This window comes from Homalodisca vitripennis, unplaced genomic scaffold (genome assembly GCF_021130785.1).
Source record: "Homalodisca vitripennis isolate AUS2020 unplaced genomic scaffold, UT_GWSS_2.1 ScUCBcl_2714;HRSCAF=7747, whole genome shotgun sequence".
NCBI lineage: Eukaryota > Metazoa > Arthropoda > Insecta > Hemiptera > Cicadellidae > Homalodisca > Homalodisca vitripennis.
This window is the reverse complement of record NW_025778828.1, coordinates 27,768-52,781: the sequence shown is the minus strand read 5'-3', so window position 1 is coordinate 52,781 and position 25,014 is coordinate 27,768. Positions and strand designations below refer to the sequence as shown.

Below are 25,014 nucleotides of genomic sequence, written 5' to 3'. Positions count from 1 at the left end.
TGGAAAAATGTGCTGAATGTAACGCTAAAAAGAGCCATATTATAAAAACTTGAAACTTTTTTCTTAATAACATAGAGATGGCGGGGACATTACAGTGCTTTCGATCTTTTTATAATGCAACACGAAAGAGATTTGAAAAAAGAACATTGGCGATGATATTTTCTCAAAAGTATGAATTATCCGTAGATATGATGAGATTATACGTAAAACAAATTGAATTGGTATAAGACATTGCTAAAATAACAGACTTTATCATCAGAGTTCATCTCAAGAAAGATATTACATTATCAATTAAAATATCATATGTCCTGTTCTTTGTCTCTATCAACACTTGAGTATAAAGTTTTTGGATGAAAAAGTTATATGTTATTTCTCCAAACTTCTAATGGCTTTAAGTCAGATTTTAAATTTGAGTTGTTTTTGACAGCAAGCTGGAAAATTTATCTCATTTTGGATTAGGATTTTTTGAAAATGTTACTATTCTCGATCTATAAAAGAGGATTTTATCTTAAGTTTTTATAAGAGACAGACGAGACGATGATGTGATTCTGAAGACTGCATACTGGGAAATGTATTTATGTCTGTTGATGGAAAAATAACAATTTACAGATTTTTTTATTAGAGTTCCAATGATTGATTATAAAACCACGAGGTAAAAATTAGGTTGATTGATGAATATTACAAAAAAGTCAAAACATTGTGTTTAATTTTCTAGATTGGCAATGTATTGAAAACCAAAAAGGTGATTTCCGGAACAACTTTATTCGTTCCGATATTATACAAACATTTTTATAGATAAATATCTTCAATCCTAAGTTCGTTAATTATAAGGTATTTTCAAACAAGAATAGACAGAATAAATCAAGTAAAAAAAAAATCCTTCAAAAGTTTGATAGTTTGAATGTAAAAAATATCAGAGTAAAATTGAACGGTTTTCTTATTATTCCAGATGAATTACAAAATTTAAAACATTTCAGGACGGTCTTTTCAGAATCATGTTATCAGATGTAAATCAAGATTTTAAGAAAGTTTACATGTAATAATAAGGAAATGTGTTTACAAATCCTTAAAGAATTTTTAGCGAATATGACCCTTATTCTATGTCATTGATACAACAAAGAGTTGACAAATATTTCTGGACAAAGAACTCGATATAATTATCAATTATGGATTTTCAAAATTGCTGTTACAAACTCGACATGTTATAGTGGTTGATTGGTTTCTGTAGAAATTTTTAGATCCCTAGTGATGTGATTAAGAACGAATATTAGAGAAAAATTCAGTAAAAAATCGCGTTTATTTTCACTATTATTCATTGGATAATTTTTTAAAACTTTTACAGAATTGTTAAAGACATGATAAAAGTATACATTTTTAAATTGCATTAAAAAAATTTTGAAAAATAGGGATGAATATTAGGAAAAAAACTATTTTTAAGGTCATGGATCCGGAAGTGGTGATTTTAAAAAATACTTTAATATTTAACCTGATCCTATATACAAAATTTCATCGAAAAAAGCTCCAATAGTTCGCCCAGATATAAGAGTTTAAAGATATAAGGATGATGGTGGTAGATTTTTGAACATTTTGTTATTTTCATGAAAAAAAGATATTTAAGTTGAACTCGCCTTGTTTTTGAAGTTTCAGATTTTTCTGATAAATTTATTTTATTTTTTTATGAATATTAAGAAATAGGGGATGATTTCACCCTCATGGATAAGTTAAGTCGTAAAGAGTTTAAGTATTTAATATATGTGTACCAAATTTCATTAAAATTCGGTTAAGTAGTTTTATGAACCAACAAGGTTTGATATAAATATTGATATTTACTTATTTTAATATACTGTGGACATTGGAAAACTATAACCAGTTCTAATATCGATTGCAAACCATCGAATTTCTTATTATCGATAAAACTTCTGATATTCATAATCGTTTAATCGCACGGAAAAAAAATTTTCATCATGGGTGTTGGGCCACGTATAGCTAGCCATGTAATGAATCCTCCTCTATTTTAACGGAAATTTAAACAAATGCTAGTATCATTATTTAGAAGATTCTAATGTATTTGTGAGTTTGAGAAAGAAATATATGGACTTTAATAATGTAGAAGAAGATTGCTTGTGAAAGATCTTGTGTTTCTTGTTAAAAGTGAAGTGAAGTGTTCCACTGGGCGTATTTGCCATTCATAGTGTTATTAGTATTTTATAAGTTTACTATTTTATATTTTGGGACTCGAAGAAAGGAAAAATTTGCAAGATAGATTGTGAATTTGTGTAGACATTCTAAACTTGTGATAAAAACAATGTTGTGAAAATAGTGTTTCATTTGTAATACAGAATTAAGTGTTTTTACAGTGAATTTCATTTGTCACACAACAGCGTGAGCAAATGCAAGGTTCCATGTTGGTGTGAGCAAAGGCAAGGGTCATTGTTTCACGGCTGGTGAGCAAACCAAGGTCATGCGTGGAACGTCCGACGTCACAAATCATAGAGTTGAATTGAAATAAAATATATGATAACCTTTTCTTCTTCTCCCATATCCCCAATTTCTCTGAGAAGTTAAGTAGATATCGCAAAAACAGCACCACCACTAACAACACTCATTTTGTAAATGTCGTTTCATTATATCGTAATGAATTGCTTGAATGGCAAACGTTTCTCTTATTCTTCGTCAGAATCACCACACACACACACAATATTAATCTGTTTATCGTAAATGTTTTTTTCCATATAATTTATCCCAATCTACAACAAAAGCTGTGATCTCTTATAAAATTCCTTTGATAAACTCTTGTTGTTTTACAATAGACTTCTTAAAAAACTAGACTGTATGCATATTTCTTGGCCAGTATGGATATTGTCTTCTCAACATTTCAATCAAATAAACAATGAAATTTTAGCATAAAAGCGATGAAAAATGTCACGAGTGCATGGTGTTTTAGTTTATTTTTGTATAAATCGGAATATTTTTCTATATTTTTCTACTTATTTAATTTAAAATCTCTCTATTACCAATTTAACATATCTTATACTACTTATCTAAGTGTGTCTGTAATAAAATTGCATTGAACATTCTTTTTTAGTACTTAAATAGTTCTCTGAATTCCGTTTTCATTTAAGGATCGATTTTCAACTTAAGGAAATAATATCAACATTTGTTTAACATATTTAGGTAATTCAAAGAAGTCTTTATAAAACTATTTCCTGTGCGTTTTTTAAAAAGTTCTTTAAAAATGCTAGAAACTTGGAAGGAAGTGATTTTGGAGAGTTCATGTTGTTTGAAGATGGACTATTTAGTAGAATAGATTTTTATATTTAAGAAAAATAATTTGACTACAATTCATATTATTCCTCTTTCCATTCCTTCTAAATCTTTCAAAAGAATTATAAACTCTTTCGCTGATGAAAAATCTCTGATTTTCTTTCTTCCGGAACTAATCTTTGTTATCATAGACAAAATATCCTAAAATAGTTGAATAATAAAATATAAATCATTTCTTTTTATCTCGGTAGTTTGAAATATAAACATAAACATTTGCGCTGAAAAATTTATATCTCGGCACAGAGTTTAGTTCCATAATCTCCATTTATAACAAAGAAATCTTTTTGTTTAATGGAAGAGTATAATGCCAACTGTTTACAAGTGTTATAATAGAGGAGGAAATTATTTGATAAAGGATATTTAGTTTGTAGAGATTGGTAATTTAATTTTGTACGAAAGACCCTAAACCTAGAGAAATTTCGAAATAATAACTAACACATTTTGAATAACCTGCTTACAAAAATTGCAATATGGGAGGTAAAAAACAAACAAAATTTGTTACAGAATTTAGAAAACAGAATAAAATTTTTTTACTTATCTCTCTTAGAACCGTTGAAAAAAATATTTTCCTTTTTCAAAGAATACATTAGGTTTGTAGGTATCGATACACACGTTTATTATGAGAAGATTTAACCGGTATTTTTCATTATCTGGATGTTGAATTTGATTACGATTTTAAGCCTGAAATCGTTTGATGATTTTATTTAATTATATACATTTGGAGAAATATTTAAATGAAGAACGTCGTCAAAAGAATGGTGGTTTTACTCACAATCTCCCCGACTTCCTCGAGTGATTGTTAGCAAATTCCATCATTTCCGTTTATAAGTTTTAATTTATAGCTTTAATTCGTAGCAGACAATTTTTCAAATAGATTGATTTGACAGCTCAAGAAAGTAGAAGCAAACAGCCTATAACTATTCGGTTAATTTTTCATTCGTGAGTTACAGATTCGTTTATTGTCCCTTTAAAACAGGAATTTATATTGATTTTCCGGGTCGGTCTCCGAAAGTTCCGCTTAGAAACCCCATGTTCATATCCTAATTATTTATATACAGTAAATTGGTATAAATGGCAATTTTCCTTAATTAATTTCATATAAACACTGAATCGCAAAAAGTAGCTTGCTCCGCCGGGAGTCGAACCCGGATCTCTCACTTGCCGGGTGAATGTGCTACCATTGACACCACAGAGCGCTCACTTATTCCGATTACCAATTATTTTGTATTTAGCCTGTATCTGTCACAATACTGTGTTTAAATATGCAAACAAACATATGAATCGGAAAAGACCAAATACCTGTCAAACGACTTTTTATTTACATTAAATTGTATAACATGGCAATTGCCTTAATTAATTATATAATTAATATATATATAGATATATATAAAATATATATAAATAAATATATAATTTTCTTTCTAAAAGAAAAAAATTATATTTCGTATCAATCCAAACCAGGGAACAATGATTATGCACGTATTTTAACACTTTTCCATTACTACAATTTTATTGCTAGAAATATATATAACAACTCCCCCACCAATTTTTATTATTAATTGGGGGGGGGGGTGGGGGGGGGGGGATAGGTGTTTATAGTTTTGGTAGTTCAACCACTATAATTCAAATAACTGTTTTATTTTTCCTCACGATTTCATCTATTCAAAAAATATTTATTAAATTTATACAGAAGAAATTACGACAAAAGGTAAAATATTGGTAATCTGAAGTAAAAATTAATTTGGAAATATATTATTTGGTACATGCAATATATGAAAACATTGCCATAAACTGTAGTGGATATTGAGTATAAAATACCCTATAACATAACCTTTTTGTTATAAAAAGATACATTTATAAGGTAACTACTGCAAGGAAGCTATTCCTGAGTGCGTTTCAAGAATATGTACCGTTATAGTAAGCTCTAATACATATATTTAAAAAGTTTTTGAAGTAGTTACTGGATACTGAAACAAGTATATAGGCTAAATGCACAATATCTAGAGTTAATACATTACAATGTATTACTACAATCAGTGTGCATTTTAGCACCATTTGTTTTAGTCTTTCTTGAACTGTTATTTATATATTTAAGGAGGAGCAAACAAATAATATTAAAGAAACGTGTTTTCTAATTTTAAATTAACATATATATTTACAGAACGACAGCACATTTTGCAATCTTTGCTTTCATTAACACGGTATAATATATTACGCCTTTTATTCATTAATATTATTTTTATATGTATGTTATTTTGTATAGCAGATCATCATGCGTCATTTATTTAGATCAATTTCTGAATTATCTTGAATAAATTATATTCTCTGAGAGATTTTATAACAATGTTTCTTGTACGTTCTCATTTGCTACATCATTGTTTTGCTAATATAATTGAAAATGTTTGCATCTTGAGAATTTTATCACTATACATTTTTCTATTTCTTTGTATTTTCAGTTGGTAAAACTGAATTCAGAGCTGTCAGCTGTAATATTGGACAAACATAGGAGTTCTTACGTATAAAAAACGTTGAACACATTTTGTAGAATTCAAACCGTTATTCCTGTGTCACATTCCGAACGAAACAATTATATCTTACAAAACTATAAATGAGAATGTTTAATTGTGGCAAAATTGTTCATTACAATGGCTCAATTGTATAATTTAACAACTTACAAGAATAGAATAGTGACAGAACTCAAATAACGATACTCTAATTGGCATAGAGTGTTATAATCAGTAAGTGAACGAAACATTGGGCTAACTGGTACTGTTTAAGAAATAACATCTATGAATGGTATCAGCAGTGATGAGGAAGAAGTCTATAATTATTTACATAGTTACAAGGCAAACTATGGTTAGTGTAAGTGTAAACTAGATGGAGTGAGGATAGGAACTTAGAACTTAGGATCAATAAGTAGTTACTGACCTTGAACCCTATCAGCCCTGGACCTATCAGTAGGGATGTCCTTGACCTCAAGAGCCGGTGACCGCTGAGGCTTCTCACCCTCCACGCTCTCCCTCATTGCTTTTCCAGTAGACCGTAGCGATGGTCGCCAGGCACTTCAACTTCAGGTCACTTCGCCGGAAGTGTCTCGCCTCCACTTTAAACTCCAGACCTAAAGTTGCGGTTTCCAGACCCTCCCTCCCCACATATTCCACGGTCGGACCTCTCAGGTACGAATTGTTGACCTGTTATAACAAAATATCAAAATGTATGTTCACACTTCACAGTTCAAACATCTTTATTTCTACAATATATTACAAGAAAACTACATAATGTCCAAGTGCGGTGAGCACGTGTGACAAATCTGTACGCATATAACATAAAAATTGTAATATACTTTGGTCGGCTGCACATTTAATTAACAACCAAGCTTTAATTAATAAAAATATTTGTTTAAGTTATTATTATTTTGCTTGAACCAAAGCTTGCACCACACCTATTACCACAACCAACAATCAAAATAACGCACCAATTATATTAAATCTTGTTACTACTATTATCATAAAGTGTTTGTATAGTACTTAATTTATGCAATATTAAACGAAACAAATGCGAACAGCAAACTTCCAGCTCATTCCATTTCCAAGTTTCATATATCAAAACCATAATAATAAGTGTACATATTCACACATACATTCACAAGCTAATAATAAGTACACATAAAAGTATTAATACGAATAACAACAATATATATCTATATGTTATAATAACATCAATACATTCAAGTATAACAAAATAACAGTTCATCTGAATAACAATAAATAAAAAGATACAATTATAAAAATCTCTCATTATAACAACAATACGAATAGCTTTTAAATAGATATACAACATCCACTGTAAAAAGGTTATGACTAATTTGAGTGATAATAAGTTAACAAAACATATATTAGTATTGTGAAATATGACAATTTTATTTATATTTTAATATAAATAAAATATATATTTAATATTTCGAGAATTAATAATTGAAAGAATTGTTATAACAATTGGTCAGATTCGCATAATATTGTTATGAACATATTCTGAATTTGGGCTTTTATTTTGAATTTGGGCTTAATTGAAAAAAACAGATCATTACCACATTCCTTCGTAAATGTATTATAAATTTTAATACCATTACAATAGAATTGGTGGCTGGAGATTTCTTTCGTAAAATTAGGTAAGTAATTATGATATTTGACTTGATGATCTAAGATTTAGTATACTTCACTTAATACGCTAAGCTTTAATTCCTTCACGTAATTAAAGATATGTTCATGAATATAAATTAAAGTAGGTGACACATACAATTGTTTAATGTCCGATATACGTTGTTCTATAAAAAAATATGCGACAGGGTCAAATTTCTTTATATTGTTAATGTTTCTACCCGCAAATCTCTGATAAATTATAATTGATTTTAGGATACTTTCATATGTTCCTCCGTAGTTTAACATTCCAAACCGTATGCCTTCAAACCAGGAAGTATATAACTGCTTCAAATGTTTTTCTTTATTTAATCTCTAAAAATAATACAAAATATAATAGATTTTTCGTAATTTTTACTGCTAAATAATGTATGTAGTGATTCCATTTTAAGTTCCTGTTAATAATTAATCCCAAATACTTTACATAATCTCAATTTTCTATTTCCTTGCAAGAACACTTATATAGACATTGATGTTTGTGGCAACAAATTTTGCAATTGATTTGGAGGTCTTTACTTTCGTTTATTCCGATAAAAAACACATTCTGATTTAGATGTATTTATTAGAAGTTTATTATGTCCGATAGTATGTCTATTAAAAGACTTCAATTTACGGAGAGATTGTTCATGTGTTTCACACAAACCTGTTCCCCGTTGATGAACCACATGAGGGAGGCTGCAGGCTTGGAACTGCCAGAGGTACAGTTGACCCTCACGGTGTCCCCGACCTGGTACCTTGGCTTCCCTCCTGTAATGCGTGGCCCCTCCTCTGGTAGAGCTGTGGGCAAAAGTACAAATTATAATTCAGTACAAAATTATATATAATTTGATCTTCATAGTTTTTAATAACACTCAATTCACTATGAAAACCACGGGACTGATTGGTATTCTTTCCTATGTGTCTATTATGATTTATGCTAGAAATTACATATTTAGATTAGAAGTTTTTTTGGACGATAGAAGGATTGTGAAGGAAAGGGATTTTTCCGGACATTTGCCATATTTCAGTCATACGAAAATGTTTTTTAGTTAGTGAAGTTGACACACAACATGGTGGTTGTGATTCCTGACTTACGCGTCACAATTATCTGGTATTTTCGGCTTTATTTTAACGTAGTTTGTAATTATGTCTTAGGTTAGTTATTAACTCGAAGAAGAAATCAAATTGCAGATCCCGAAACGTAGTGTTACTTTTTTCTGTATCACTGAACAATGCCAAATGTCCCGAAAAATCCTCTTTTACGACATTTGTTTAGCTTTAAATCAGATTGATTATAAAAAAAGCAAAGAAGGTAGATTATCTTATAGACTAACGGCCATTTTTAAAACATTAGCAATCATCAACTAAGACGGCAGTGATCTTTTTAATCTACCCGCTTTGTTTTCGTCTAATTAAGAAATTAAATATATACATTTGTGCATCTTAATTTTAATCTACCTTTAATCTTTATAACCGGTCAAATTGAGAAAAAGTGTTCGATGAAAAACGTACAACCTTTAATCCCCTCCCATTATCATAAATCACAATAAAATATTAACATACTGGTAGGTGTTTATTCAGAGGCAAAATCTTTATAACAAATATGTAAAAAAAACAGTATATAAATGACTGATATGCTATTAGTGAACAATAATTAAATATTAATTTGGCAGGATCCTTAACTACCATTTTCAAGATTTTTTTACTTAAACATAAATCATATGTATATAACAGTGAAAGGACACTCACATACATCCATTTTCCATAGGGCAATAAATTACATGAAATATCATAACGATTCCCCATAGCAATAAATAGTTAGAATTGTAAACTAAAAACGTTTAATAAAACTGGAATTACCGATAAACTGTTAAATATATTCAGGTTCACAGCATATCGAGTCTATAACGGCCTTTGATTGCGGCTGAGTTTGAGGTGAGTTATTGTGAGTTAGTGAGGGAGAGCTGTAATAAAAAACCTCTCGGCTTGTATTTGCAATTTCTATGAGAGCTTGGGCATTGAAGAATGAACTCATAACTTATCTCAGTCGATATTTTATATCCGTCATTATTTACTGGGAGTGCTCGTTTTAATCGACCACTAATGAAACGTCTCATCTTTGAGTACTCCGAGGAGTAAAATATTAATATCGGAGTATCTTTCTGCTAAATATTGACAACTTTACAAATGTAGGTAACGAAATACTGATGTAAGTTCATTCCTCATAGAACAACGAAACAAACACGATATTTTCGAGCAATTTTGTTTAAGTCATAAAAATATTTCATATACATAAAAACATATACATAGAAATATATATGTACAATATGCAATATCTTGGTAGCGATATAAAATTTAAAATCCTTGAATAACAACATTACTTGTGAAAAATCGCAACGTGCAATAAGGCAATAACAAATTTCATTTTATGTTATCTATATTTTGAAAAATACTGTATGTATATTGTATACGCTCAGACCACCATATTTCTGAGAATTAATTTTTCTAACTTTTTTTCAAAAACAAATCTCAATTAAACAAAAAATTCTTTTTTCAAAGTATGTTTTGTATCTTTATTTAACTTAAAAATATGATTTCTTCCCTATAAATGATGAGAGACAGACAGAGGGTATAGTTAGTAAGTCAAGATTACATTTAATTTCCGCATTTCTTAACCTATTTTCACCGGGGAAATCTAATCTTATAGTTTTATAGAATAATCTATGAACGGTAAATGCTACTGTATGGTTATTAAATATTTAATTTCAATATAAGAAGATTATTTAAATGCATGAAATACTTTGACTACTTTAATGTTAGTGTACTTATATTTATAAAATATTTTTTGAAACATATGGTTTTGTAAAACTTGTTAAAATATGCTACTTATTTAAGTGATTTTGGTTACCATACACTTGTAATAAACAATAAAAGAAATTGCGAAATAGTCAAAAGTGATTTTTATATGATGTGCATTTGAATTTGTGAGACGAAAAATGTTTTGTGAATCAAGAAATAATACAAATTTTAACATTTTAATTTTCGCATAAGTTACCAAAATAGTTTATATATAAATAAAACATATCCAATAAAGTTTCAAAGATTTATGGCAAAATATAATACATATTTAACACATACATTAGTTTAGAATATTCTATTACCTATTAGGGAATTAATAGAGTAAGACAAAATAAATAATAAACCTAAATCAAATTTTAAAATCAGAGAGGATTTATTAAAACATGCAGGTAAAATCAGGCTGTAGGAAACTTGGTAATTATAGAGAAAGTAGACACCTAAAGACTAAAATTTCAGTTTAATTCAAAAATTCAGAATCGTGTCAAATAATTTTCAAAAATTTACCACACTGTGGAGTATAAAGTTTTTGGTAATTTAATATTAGCATATTATATTAACTAACTATTCATTGTATTTTGATTTAGTGAAGGAATACCTAATAAATAATCAAATACATGTCAAATCGACAGCAAATATTTAATTATTTTGAGGAAATTATATGGTAATATAGCATAGTGGTATTTTGTGGGCAGAGTGAAATAAATATTTTCATAACTATTACTCTTATTCGCCTAAGCATATACATAAAAATAAAAATATATGAATAATTCTCTATAAAGAGCTCAATATCTAAATATCTTGACTTAAATGTCATTAAATAAAAAATAACATCCAATGTATGTGAGGGATAACGATTGTTATATTTTTGGATTATATATTAAAATGGACTAATATAAAAATTACCAAAAACCGTTATTTATTTATAGTAGTAATGGAACGCAAAAATGTAGCATACATAGCATACATCTTTTATTGTTAACAGCGCTAAATGAGAGTGATAGACATGAATGTACATCTAATGTATTTAGACTTGGTATTCAGGTCTAGAACTTTCTTTCTGCAAATTTAACAAACATTTATTTTATTTTCTAGCTTTAAGGTATTTATTTTATTCTACAGAAGAGAAATATATACCTGAAATTTGCCTTACTGAGGGGGCTGCATACAGCACCCTAATTTATGAACTAATTCCTGGTACTTAATTATATTTAGATAAATAACGGCCCATTGTAATTTTACCTATGTTTGAAAAATTACGGTTATTTGTTTAGAGGAGTACAATTTTATTGATTTATTACTAAACAATCTTTTAAAAAGTTCTAAGTGGTAAAATAGAACATTTGGTTAGTTAAAAATAAATCTGATTTTACGAACAACTTTTGAAATTATTTTACCTACATCACCCCATGAAAAATTCATGATTTGACGTTTCAATCATAAATTCAACCTCAATTTTACATATCATATGCACATATACACATAATTTTATCCTCTTATTTCTTCTTAGAGCAACTTTTTAAATAATGTAACCTATATAACCCTATAAAAAATCATGAATTGACGTTCCAATCACACATTCACCCTCAACTGTATATTTTATATGAGTATATACGCATAGTTTTATCCTCTTAATTTGCCCTAAGAGCAAATTTTGAATTAATTTAGTCTAAATAACCCTGTAAAAAAGTCATAATTTAACGGTCTAATCACAAATTCACCCTCAATTGTAATTGTATATGACCACATACCAATAACGTTTAATTTGTTCTAAGAGCAAATTTGATATTACCCTACATCGCCCTGTGAAAAAGTCATAATTTGACGGCCCTAATCACAAATTCATCCTCAATGATGTAGACGAAGAGAATATATCAAGTTATAAAACGCATGATGATACAACGTTTTAGGAAGTGCAATGAAGTTAGAGAAGGACTTTTTCACAGAAATTGCAAATACTTCTAAAATGTTGTTCTTTAAAGTAAAATTTCATAACTTTGTTAGAACTCCCTTAGTAGACTCTAAAATAAGTATAATAGAAGTATAAAAACTTGGCTCGCTTTGGAAAGCAGGCTGAGCTCACGTAATAGTATCCCTTTACATTTTCTCAGAGAAGACAAGGAAATACGTTGCGGTGTGAAGATAAGGCGTCAGCGGACACTATATTAGCAATTCGTATATGAGGTGCCAGATATTGATTATATAATGGCGTAGAGGAGAAGCAGAAAGGGTTATCGCGAGAGATGTCTCATCCATCATCCCCTAATAGCAAGGTCGGCACCCCTAATAGAGACACAGCCACCGCTAACCACCGTCTGCCTTTCCGGGGCTTCACGCTCGTCAATGGCGGTTGTTTACGAGCTATAATTTTTATGGAACAGGTGTTTCCTGACTCCGAAGTTGTTTTTAAAGCTTTTAATATCATAAAGGATTATTATTATACGAAGAAATATTACCGACGTTTTATAGTTTTAAATCATTATTACTAATTTAAGACAATTATAATACGGGTAAACTTTTATCTTTTGGATAATTTAAAATTGGTATTGATATAGATTTGGATCTTCCCAAAAAAAGCCTTATAGATAAAAAATTAAACAGAGAATATGTTGCTAAGCGTCAAGATTACGAACGCCTGGACCAATTAGGGTAATTATTTTGTAAATAATTTTTTTGAATCCATGGAAGGTTTATATAAATATAAATATTTAAAAAAAGGAGTTGAGTTTTATAATCCATACTTAACTGACACTAAACGGATGTTGAAACTATCAAGTAAAGTTTAAATATTGGCTAAACACATCTGTTTATGCTTAAATTTGCTAAAGTGCTAGCAGTTACCCGCGACTTTGCACGCAGTTTCATAGTGTTTGCACCTGTAGGATTCTCTTCTGATTCGAGTGAATTGTATTTGCGACACAAATTTCAGTTTGCCTCCTTGCCTCGATCAAGAAAATATGTAAAAAAATTACATATTTATGGCCATTGCTATTTCATTAGGTCTTCGTACTTTTTAGTAAAATACATTAATTCTCACTTATTCCCGATCAAGAAAAATACACATATGTGTATCAGATCTGAGATGCGTAATTCATCAAAACACAACAAAGGTAGTGTCATAACATTATCAACAAAGATAGGTTTAATAATATTCTTTAAAAGTACACATAAATTTAGACTACCTTGCCTTTTATATCTGCATTACTAACAGTTACCCACTGCCAGTGGGGCGTGGTCCAGAGGGATTTTCTAAATAAGAATAGTCCAATATTCATACCAGAGTGTGTAACAATGCAGACCAAGTTGTACCAAAATTGTAGAACAATCGGTTGAATATTTTACCTATGAAAGCAAAACCCCACAAAATAACAATTTCGCAATTATTATGAGGCAAACTTTACTACGGTACTAGAAATATATTATACTGGAAGTATACGATAAAGAGCTTTAATTAAACGCTTTTTGGCCGAAGTAGGTATAAGAGATCTGTGTATTTGTATTTTCTTAAACGGGGTACCAAGGAAGAGTCAGCTATGACGTTGTAAATGTAATACAGTTTAATCAGAAATGCTTGCAAACGCAAAAAAAACATTGTATTAGTAAGGTTAATCTCTGATACTCTTAACTATGAACTCTTAAATAATATATACCTGACATACGCCTACTACGTCTGACACATTGCTTAGTACTCCATCATATTACATCATAAGTGCTTTTACTAGTATTTGACCAGTATTTTACTGGTATTTGAAAATTGCGTGTGAAGCCGCCGATAACAGCTAGTTAGGAATAAAACTTGTTTAGGAAAAAAAAACTAAAATCAAGGACCGAAGTACATTTAGGTGATTACCGCAAGGTTTCTTGTTGGGCATTCAACTCTAGCCTTTAAAACCCATAACACAGAAAAATAAAGAAGGCAACTCGACAGCAGTGCATAAAAATTCAAGTTATTCTAAAGAAGAATATTCAGTTTTACGTATTTTCGTGCTTGCACAATTGAATGGCAATGACGAAGCAATGGTCAAGTAACTTTGCGACTGAAGAAACATTACTTGATCTCTGTTACTTGATTGCTTCGTGTCGAGTGACTCTTGTATTGTTGACAACAATAATGAAATGGTGAAAAAAAGAAAATTTGTTTAGTGTTTTTTAAACCAATTGCTTTCGTTAAGGACTCCTGCAAGATATATATTGTGATTAATTTGATGTTTTGATAGTACAAACATTTAATACTAATCAGAATTTGTGACAACAGAAAAATTAAAACGTCTCATTGGAAAAATTTTTTAACAGCCATTTTTAAATGGCTACGTCTAATACTACCATTTGTTGAATCTATCTAGCTCAACATTAGTGAAATCTGCTATTAACTCTGGTCCTAGTCCTCTTTCAAAGCTCAGTGATATTCCTGACGGGTAGGTTTTGATTGTCTGTGGTTTGAAATTCACACGCGCAAATAAAATTATAAAAATTTCCAGAATCTGACGCTATCACAGACTTGAGTCCTGGAATCTGGAGAAAATCTCGTTGATAGAAAAAGACGGTGATGAAGCCCTAAATTAACTCTTTATATAGTTTTTGACAACAGAGACACGCAGAATTCAAATTATAAATATATAATGAAATCTAGATGGTCTAGTCTTTTTGTGTCAGATATACAATTGAACTAAAAATTCACATTGAATCAACCCTTCCCATCATAGCCAGGTTATGTGTTGTGATTGTATTGTAATGCTTCAAATTGATAGAGGAATAATCACTACCACAATGAATAATCACTACTCTGCAATCCATAGCAATCCCATCTGTTTGGTTGGTTGGTACATAAGTATAAAGTCATATTCTGACGATAAAATATAGGTAGGATTTCAAGTATGCTGGAATTGCTCTTTACTGGAACAATGTATTAATAAACTGTGACTATTCAGAGAATTGCAGTTGTATATCTATTAAACACTTTCCGTAAGTACACTGCCAACAAGTAGGCAGAAGTAATTGAACATCCATCGTCCTTTGCGTATGACTAAATTCTGGCAGTGAACATTTTTTTGCCTATGTATGTTCTGGAGTAATTTTTCAAATGTGCTCAACCAGCAATGTTTTCATAAAAGGATTTATCCACTCTATTGAAAACCAAGGAACTGGAAAGACTACTTTAAGTAAATGCCGAGTTAGTAAGATAACTTACCGACAGTGAGCATATCCCCATGGTCTGAGACTGTTTGGAAGGAGGGTTGCCTCTGCCGACACCTCACATCTATAACGTCCACTGCTGGACAGAGTGAGGTCCTTCAGCGTCACGTGAGATTCATTGGATCGTGAGATCTGCAAAGTCACGTGATCAAATTTAATCGCACCTAGTGTTTTCTTATGTTCCTTTCCTATCTTACTAACTAAATGACATAAAGATTCATTTGTTGAACATTGATAAAGAAATTGACACTAATTACTGTACTCACGATGCGTAAGGTTGGATTACATGAACCGTAAATATTAAAAAGAAAAAACATCTGATCGATATACATATTTATAGCGCTAACTAACATGTTAATATTCTATTCATACGTTGGACACTGCAAAACTACAAGTAAGAGCTATTTTTTTATATTATTTACCCATTCATATTTGGATTCATATTCCTAATAAATACAGTTAAATGCTTAAACATTACACCATTATGTATTCATGATTTTATCATTAATATTTTCACGGACATCATCTATTTCTCAACGCGGAATCTGTTATATCCCGTATACTACCACTGACGTACCATGCTTAAGGTAAAGACTGACACTATTTACTACTATGAGAAGATCAGAAATCGTGTTAACGTAAATAGAATATAATTCACTAGGGGGAGGCAGAATTTCAAAACGCTTAATTTTATTTAAAAACTGTTTGATGGATTAATAATTTCTAAATTTATGCACTAACACCCACTACCAGACAATTACTACAATTGCCTAAACTCGATAGGTGAAAGTAATTTAACATCTATCAGTAGTATACTTTGGCCGTTGCTGGGACAGAGCACCCGAGACCGGTTCTGGGACAAACCGTGTGAGACCGAATCTGGGACAGAATTTTTAGAGAGCGACTAAGAGTGTGAGTACGGGTAGTCAGAACCGCGCCGCGCGAATCACCACGCATGTCATCGCTGTCCCGCCACCGCAATTTTTTAGAGAGCGACTAAGAGTGTGAGTACGGGTAGTCAGAACCGCGCCGCGCGAATCACCACGCATGTCATCGCTGTCCCGCCACCGCCACCACGCGTTTTTATTTACCACAATTGTGAGTATGTATGTGTTTGTGATTTACTGATCAGATCTAAATAGACGATGTTGTTTGCATGGTTGTTCTGGAGCAGTTGGTTGTTTTGGTCTACAAGTGTGATTGTGATCTGTTGAATCTTTCGTAAACCGCTCCGAAGAGGTATGTAGTGTTTTTCTTGAGGTGATTGAGATATTTTGTAGCCGTGTGGTACATTAGGGGAAAAGGAGTAGAGGATTGCTGTCTCCAAATGTTTGTGAGAGTGAACATCATGATTGACAAGACTGTTGTTGACAATATTGCAGTGTATCTCGATGACATCAACGGCTCTGAGATTCGGTGGATTCGATGCAATTACATTTTCATTTGAGTTGAAGTAAGACGATTCTTTTTGTAAGTTTGTTGCATCAGATTTTTCAAAACCTAAGAGATCACTAACGGTTTTATCCAAGTAGAATTTAATTGGAGAATTAATTGATATTTTGTCACCGTCTTTAAAGATCTTGAAATCGTCAGAATTTATACTAAGATTCAACGATTGTATGTAATCTCTGAAACTCTTTTCAAGTTTTTCAATGGTCCAGTAACCGCATTGAAGTATCAGTGGTTTCGGAATGAAATGTATTTCCAAATCCCAAAAATAGACTTTTGCATGTTGCAACAAGTTGTATATGTTGTTCTCAGAGTAAAATCCAACAAGAGCCATATAATACTCTACGTTTGGATCCAAGTGGATGGGGTGTTCTAGATGGAGAGTCAGTACAGACTCAGTTCCAGTTAGTTTGAGTAATGGCATGGTTGCAGTTTTTTATATACTTATAATTCTATACAAGTTTTAGATGAAGTTGCTACCATCATGGAAGTCTTCAAAACCTCTTTCCATATATTTTTTATTTCGTTGTTGAATTTTTTCTGCATGATGTATATCTTGCCTTCTAATTCACTCAATTGAACTTTGACAACCACATCATATGGCTCCACTGCTTTGCTCACTTGACCAATTCTCTGGTGGTTTTTCAGTAGGAAGCTGCCCCATATCTTTTCACCATTTACGGTACTAGTGGGGACAATCTCGATCGCATTTATTATTTTTTCCGATTTTACCAAATGCGATTCCAATAATTTCTTGACTTCGAATAAATCTTGTGAGACTTTTGATACATCACTTGCAAGCTCAATTATCTCGTTAGGAGAAGGGTCTGAATTGGGTTGAGTTGGTATTGATCCAATTTCAATTTCGTCTCCAAATCTGTTGAAAATAAAACCACGGTTTCCATGCATTTTTATTGTTTCTTATACTACGAAGAATATGTTCCCAGTCCTCACCAGCTGAATCTCGTCGTAGAACCTCCAGGCACAGATGTCCACAGATAGGAGGATCGTCAAACCCCTGAATACGCTCTGAGTTATAAACCAACCCTTTTGGCCCCAAATACCTGACTACTTCTATTGGAGGATTGACATCACCATATGAATCAAAATAGAATTTCTTTTCACCACGTTTCACATAACACGTCCAGTGAGTACCACCAGATGAAAGGTCACCAAGATTTACTATACCGCGTTCGATATTTGTAGGTTTGTCTGGAAGTAACTGTCGCATGAAAACACCTCTAAACTCATTAATGTTTAATATACCTGCTAATTTTTCTATTTCACCAAGAGACAGCGGGAAGATCTCTTTTTTTTATTCACAGACAACAATGCATCAAGCTTCCGACCAATACGACGTTTCAACCCTCTACCCGTAGGGTCTTTTTCAATAATGGTGTCCAACTCCTCATCGACTAAACTCTTTAACCAAGGTATAAATTTTTCTCTCAGTAAAGGAGCCAACTTTCTTCTTATTAATGGAGAGATGAAGCGTTTACCTCCAGGAACTGACGAATCCACCATTTCCATAATTTCCTTCAAAAACCCTCCTTGTTTATTAGATACGAGTTGGTTGTAACTTAGAAGCAATTGTAAACCTTTTTTGTTCTTAACAGCTCTAGAAACGGCTTTGTGTTGCTCTCCAGAAAGAAGTATACGATCACTTCCGTGAGACAGCTGTTCATTAGATAATCTGATTACTGTAGGTTTCCGTCTTTTGTACGCTGTACGAAGCTTACGTTTTTGAGCTTCGGATAGCCGAACTGTATAATTATGCTGACTTTCCATTCTATACGCTTTCTTATATACAAAACACTGACATGAAAACAATAATTGCCGCCTACTAATGAAAAAAAAAAACATTTTTATTTTACTTTTTTTGTTTTTTGTTGTTTTTTTTTATTTGTTTTTACAGGAATTTGATTATGTTTCGAGTAATGTCATATGAGAAATGTGCCTCAGATACAACAACAACATATGCTGTGGTGCCGCTACTCCCCTGTGGAGATGCAATAGCTTTTACAAAATCTAATTCAATCTGAATGTCACTTCGAGATCTGTCTGTTGTTGGTTGATGTAGATGTGTGTCAATTACAACCAAAGGTGAGTTATCAATAAATTCTTTCAGGTTTACTAACACGTTATTGTCTCCGAAGTTTATTTTTCGGAACCCTAGGTACTGATCGTACATGATCCTGTATATACCATTAGTAATATCAAAATTCTGCAATTCCTGAGGGTACCTTTCTCCATTAATTTTCACAGACACATTTTTGATGTTGCAGCTGTCAAATCTACTGGGATCTTTTGCCTGGGTGTTTGTTCTGTTTGTCTGAAGTGCGATTATAACAAATCTAGGATTGTACACATTTCTGTAAACACTTGTAATATCGAAGCTGAATGATGAACCGAACACCCCTCTTTTGTCGATGCATTGCCATTGAAAGAAGTTGTAGACTAAAGCATCCTTGTCACTCAGATGTTTCAAACCATCAATTAACTGAATTTTGGAAGTGCTGGTATAATCGACTATGGGGACTCGTAACACAAACGACTCTATCACAATTTTCCCATCGCCAGGATCCGTTGCTGTGGACCCTGCCCCTTTCCAGTGAAACAACGCATCATTATCTTCATTCCTAGTAAATGTGATTTCAAAACCTCCCTTGTACATCGGGTAACGTAGGTGGTCAAAGAACCCTAATCCTAAATGCCCAAGTGTGCCGAGTGCTTCAAACTTCCCACCTCCTGTAAACGATGATGAGAAACCACTACTTGAGAGTGTTTGTTTTTCAGTGTTACTGTAACTAACAATCCCCTTTATAGTGCTGGTTATGCCGGGGAGTTCTACTGTGTCGATCAATGTATTGTGTTTCCTCAGCTCTATTCTTGAAAACAAGAAGGCCGCGAAGTTGTCTACCAGTTTGACGGTAGAGTTAGTTTGATAATCAGATCCATCAGATTTTTGCACATACTTTCCTTGAATGTGGTACATTATGCGTGAATCATAAAATGCGTCTCCATGATCCAGTTTGAATGTTGTATTGTTGTTGGGTGCATTGAAGTTGAGCTCTGAAACTGGCATTGCAGTTCTATACTCACTTCTTGCTATACCGCTCGAAAATTCAATATACAGTTTCTCCATCACTGGTTTTACCACTGATCACTGTTCTATTATATCCTCTCTTATATATAGGGTAAAAAATATTTGCTTTCATTGCTTTATATATCTGATGGGTAGATACATCCTGAAGTTCCTAACCCCATACCGAGTTTACGTTTCAACCACATTCCTCCTGTTGTTGCTAGACCGACCATACGCTCATTCAAGTCAGCATCATCTGAGGTAACCCTCTCCCAAGCTTTCTTTTGTAATATTTTGTCCGCCTCCCACCTGTCTTCTGTGTTTTTATGATCCCTATACCATATATCATGCTTCTTACAAGCTTCATCGAGGGGATTAATTCCCTTATCTCCCCTAACAAGTCTCTTGTCAAGCTGGGTGCCGGGCCCACAGTAGTTGTACGTATCAAGATTCCAGTTCTTGGGCGCATGTAACTCGAATGGTAACTTGTTAATGATGTCGTTCAAAAGCCCTTTACCTTCTATAACATGTTCAGGCAAAACAGACAAACATCTGACTAGGTACTTCAACCCTTTAGGTGTAGCAATTAGGTCTTCCATTTCATCGTGAAGGAAATCAACTACAGACAGTTTTTCATTATGAAAGTTGTTGTTTCCAGCTTCTTCCTGAGCTTGAATGTAGTGTAACCTGTCAATGAGGTCTTTGAAGTTCTTTATGTACTTATATTCGACCGGACTTTCATTGTAAACCTTTAACCCTGAACCAATTGTTGCCACTTTTCCATTCACCAACTCATCCCAAATAGGTTTTATCATATGTTTCCACTTTAGTCCTTGACTTGATTTGGGACGATTACTTTTGGGATTGTTTCTTTGGAAAAGCGAGTTTGTCCTCACCAATATGTCCTTGTAAGAGTTCCAGTCTTCATCGGTGTACAGATCCTTCTCTACTATATTGTTTTTCGTCAACAATCTCCAAAGACCCTCAGTCCCTTTGTATTTCTTTTGAGAGCTGACTAATATAATGTCATCATAATCAAATGTAATCGGTTCGGAACCGATCATCGGCTGCTCTAGATTTTCATCGTACCAAATACCAAACTGTTTGTCGTTGGATTTTGGAAGGTATCGGGCTCCTAGAGAACCAAGTGTTACTACTTTAGAATCCATCAACTGTTTCATCGATTGCTCTTGAGGTTGTACTTCTGCCTCATCATCGTAATCTACATCCTCAAACGTTCGACGATCTGATGCTTGAGGTTGAAATCTTACCAACTGTTTCATACGGTTTTGACTACGTATATTTTGTGTTTCCAATTCTCTATGTTGTTGTTCCCTAATGGCTCTGGTGATTGGTTCGTACTTTTTCTCATTTTCACGAACATCTTCTAACTCTTTAAAATGAGTCTGAGCAAACTCACTTTGTAATTTCCGGTTTAACTCATCCAACTTTCGAGCTTTAGAAACAGTGAGCGGTCGATCATGTGTTATTGATATGTTACGATTGGTAGACGTCTCATTAGCATTTGATGATATAGTATTTTTGTTTGAGAAGTTTTTTAATTCATCCTGTTCAGCACGTTTGAACTTTGCAGCCAAGACAGTCTGAATTTTTTCAAGTCGCCTTGCTTCTTTTGCATCTAGTTTATTCGCCATGTTGTATACTTATAGTAATAGATACAGCGTTATTCTTCAAATCTTTCAAGTCACGTTTACACTAGAACGTCAAATTACGTTTATGAACGTCAAATTACGTTTATACTTAAACGTCAAATTACGTTTATGAACGTTAAATTACGTTTATACTTAAACGTCAAATTACGTTTATGAACGTCAAATTACGTTTATACTTAAACGTCAAATTACGTTTATGAACGTTAAATAACGTTTATGAACGTTAAATTACGTTTATACTTAAACGTCAAATTACGTTTATGAACGTTAAATAACGTTTATGAACGTTAAATTACGTTTATACTTAAACGTCAAATAACGTTTATGAACGTTAAATTACGTTTATACTTAAACGTCAAATTACGTTTATGAACGTTAAATAACGTTTATACTTAAACGTTAAATTACGTTTATGAACGTCAAATTACGTTTATGAACGTTAAATTACGTTTATACTTAAACGTTAAATTACGTTTATACTTAAACGTCAAATTACGTTTATGAACGTTAAATAACGTTTATGAACGTTAAATTACGTTTATACTTAAACGTTAAATTACGTTTATACTTGAACGTCAAATTACGTTTATACTTAAACATCAAATTACGTTTATACTGGTACGTTGTACAGCGAAGTATTATTCAACACTTAGTTTCCTTTTTAAATTGCACATGTATTTCCTTTTTTGTGGTTTAGCTGTTGTATTAATAGATATGAACCCATGAGGTGTTTTCCAGCACTCAAAACAGAGAGCCTCAAATTGGTTGAAAGTCATGTCAGAACCTACAAAGTCCTGGAACACTCTCTTTGTATAGTACTTGTTCATTGTAAACAGACACAACAGATTAACATTGTTTCGTATGACCTGCATATCAACTCGACCATAGCTCTGACTCAGGTAGACACAAGAAATCCCTTTATGACGTCCTCTAATGAAATAGTCTTTGATTTTAGTTTGCTCTTCTAGGAGGCAGTCATCAAACACCACAAGTGAGTTTGGTTTGCAGTCATCGATAGAAATGAGATCTTCACAGGACGAATAGAAAAACGCTATTTGTCTTCTAAGGTTTTTTTCTAATCTACTGTATTGTTCACGCAGATCTACATATGCAGGTTGTTCTATTGAACGACTGAACACGTATAGATTCTTGAACGGAACTCCATCTTTGTTGTAAATGAAATTCAATAACAAGTTCGTTTTACCACTCCCAGACGGTCCTACAATAAGACACCGTAACGGTCTAGGTAAAAATTGGTCTTCGAATTTATCTTTACAATACACTTGAATTTCCATAGTATGTTCTCTTACATACATTTACAATTTAACAGTTTTCGCATATTCTATAATGACCCCATGCTAGGGTTCGGATATTGTCTTCGAGTACGAAACGCTTGTCGTCCTTTGATGAAAGTACCACTTTATGGTGTTCTACGCTGTAGAGATTGTGTGCTTGACTCCGAATTGTATTCATCGTTTTGTAGTGCTCGATGTTACTAAACAAACAGTCTTTATAGTTGCTAAAGGTAATTTCATTTTCAACTACAGCTTTTTTCACGCCCTTAGACCTCTTTATGAAATGGTTGTCTTCTATATTGCTCGCATACATCTTGGATCGTAGTCCTACAAACTCTCGCATGATTCGACCATTAAGTTCATCTTTCATTTTACCCAGAACTTTTTTGTTTACGTGGGGAAGCCCATATTGGTTGGGGTTGGGGTAGTCACTTGTATCAAATAATCCAATTAAATGTTTCATGTCTTCGTAGAAGTTTTTAGTTTTGATGTCATATATCAGGGAATCGGTATCGGTGTACACCATTTTTATATTAGACCCATACTTCTCTTTCATTACATTGTAGTGGAAATCATACATTAGTGTCTTTGATATGTCTAGAATACTCATACCTACGTAAATAGGTTTATTTAACAAAAGTTTTTTCTTACTAAAATGTACAGCAACTAGGTTTTCTGTGAAGATGGTTCGACTCTTAAAGTTCGGTTTGCTAACCCATCTTTCCACTAATTTGGACTTAGTACCCAAACGAATGTCCACACGATTTCTCATATTTTCCATAGTTTTTTCCAAAAACTGAGTTGTTCATAAGTTTGAAAAAGTCTTTCTCAAAATCATTTTTCGCCTTTGTACGCTCCATGGTATTCAGATTAATGTACGGCTGCAACCAATTGCTTTGACTGAAACTAAGAACTCTATGAACATGTTTTAGTTTCATACCCAGACTCAAATAAAGCTTTAAATTTTTGTAGTGTACGACATACTTTTCTTTGCTGTAGAGAGTTGTCAGAAGCTTTGCCATTTTCGATCCTGGTGGGACTCTACGTTCTGGAGCGAGAGGTAGATCAGAGTGTACGTCGTGTAGTTCTTCAGGATATTCCAAATCAACTTCTAATATGTAGCCTGTGGGTGAATCGTCACTAACTTTCATTACATCGATGTCTGTACTGCTCCACTGAAAGTTTGCATATGGTAGTTTTACAGACATTGCCCACCCATACAGGTTGTTTGCATCCAAGTACATGAGGTAATTGTTTGGTTTCGATTTGTCGTAGTCTTTCATGTAGGGATTGTTTGCCTTCGCATATCGATGAGAACACTGTGAAATACCACCACGAATACCCTTTTCAACCATGAGTACCATATCGATGTCAGTCAATAGAGACAGTTCGACTTTTGTAATTTTCAGCATTGCGTTCCAAGCCAACCCAGGTGCTGTGAAATACCATGCAGGATCTAATTTGTATGTATTGAGACATACATCCCTGAAGTTTTCCATAACATCTGCAAGCAGTAAGACATCGGTTTCGTTATATAGCATTGTATATTCTTTCATGTTCTGAATGTTAAAGGTGGTCCATACATCGCACGCATGTTTGTAATCTTCATTTGTTATGTGTTGTTTATTCAGTCTATTGTAAAATTCTTCTTGACTAGGTAGTGATGTTTCACTATATTTTTCTATACTGTCCATGTAGTCGTAAGGGTACACTCCTTTTCGTAGCAATAAATTGAGGTCCTTACCATTGTAATATGTTGAGATGTGTTTGAATTGAGATCTAGTCAGATTCTTTGCCAACCTATCGAGACTTTGTGACATGAACTTGAATGAATCGATGAATCGTAGTTCAATTCCACCTTCCACACTGACCGTAAAGGAAATGTACCGCTCCTCGTTGTTGGGTATCAATGATATGCGATTTTGGAACTTACCAAACTCTTTAATGAATAGGTGAGTGTCGTA

General features: G+C 32.6%; 1 pseudogene; it reads right to left on the bottom strand.

Moving 5' to 3' along the window:
• Window positions 1-6,252: 6,252 nt before the first annotated feature.
• LOC124372175 overlaps window positions 6,253-25,014 on the bottom strand; it is a 30,568-nt pseudogene continuing 11,806 nt past the window's right edge.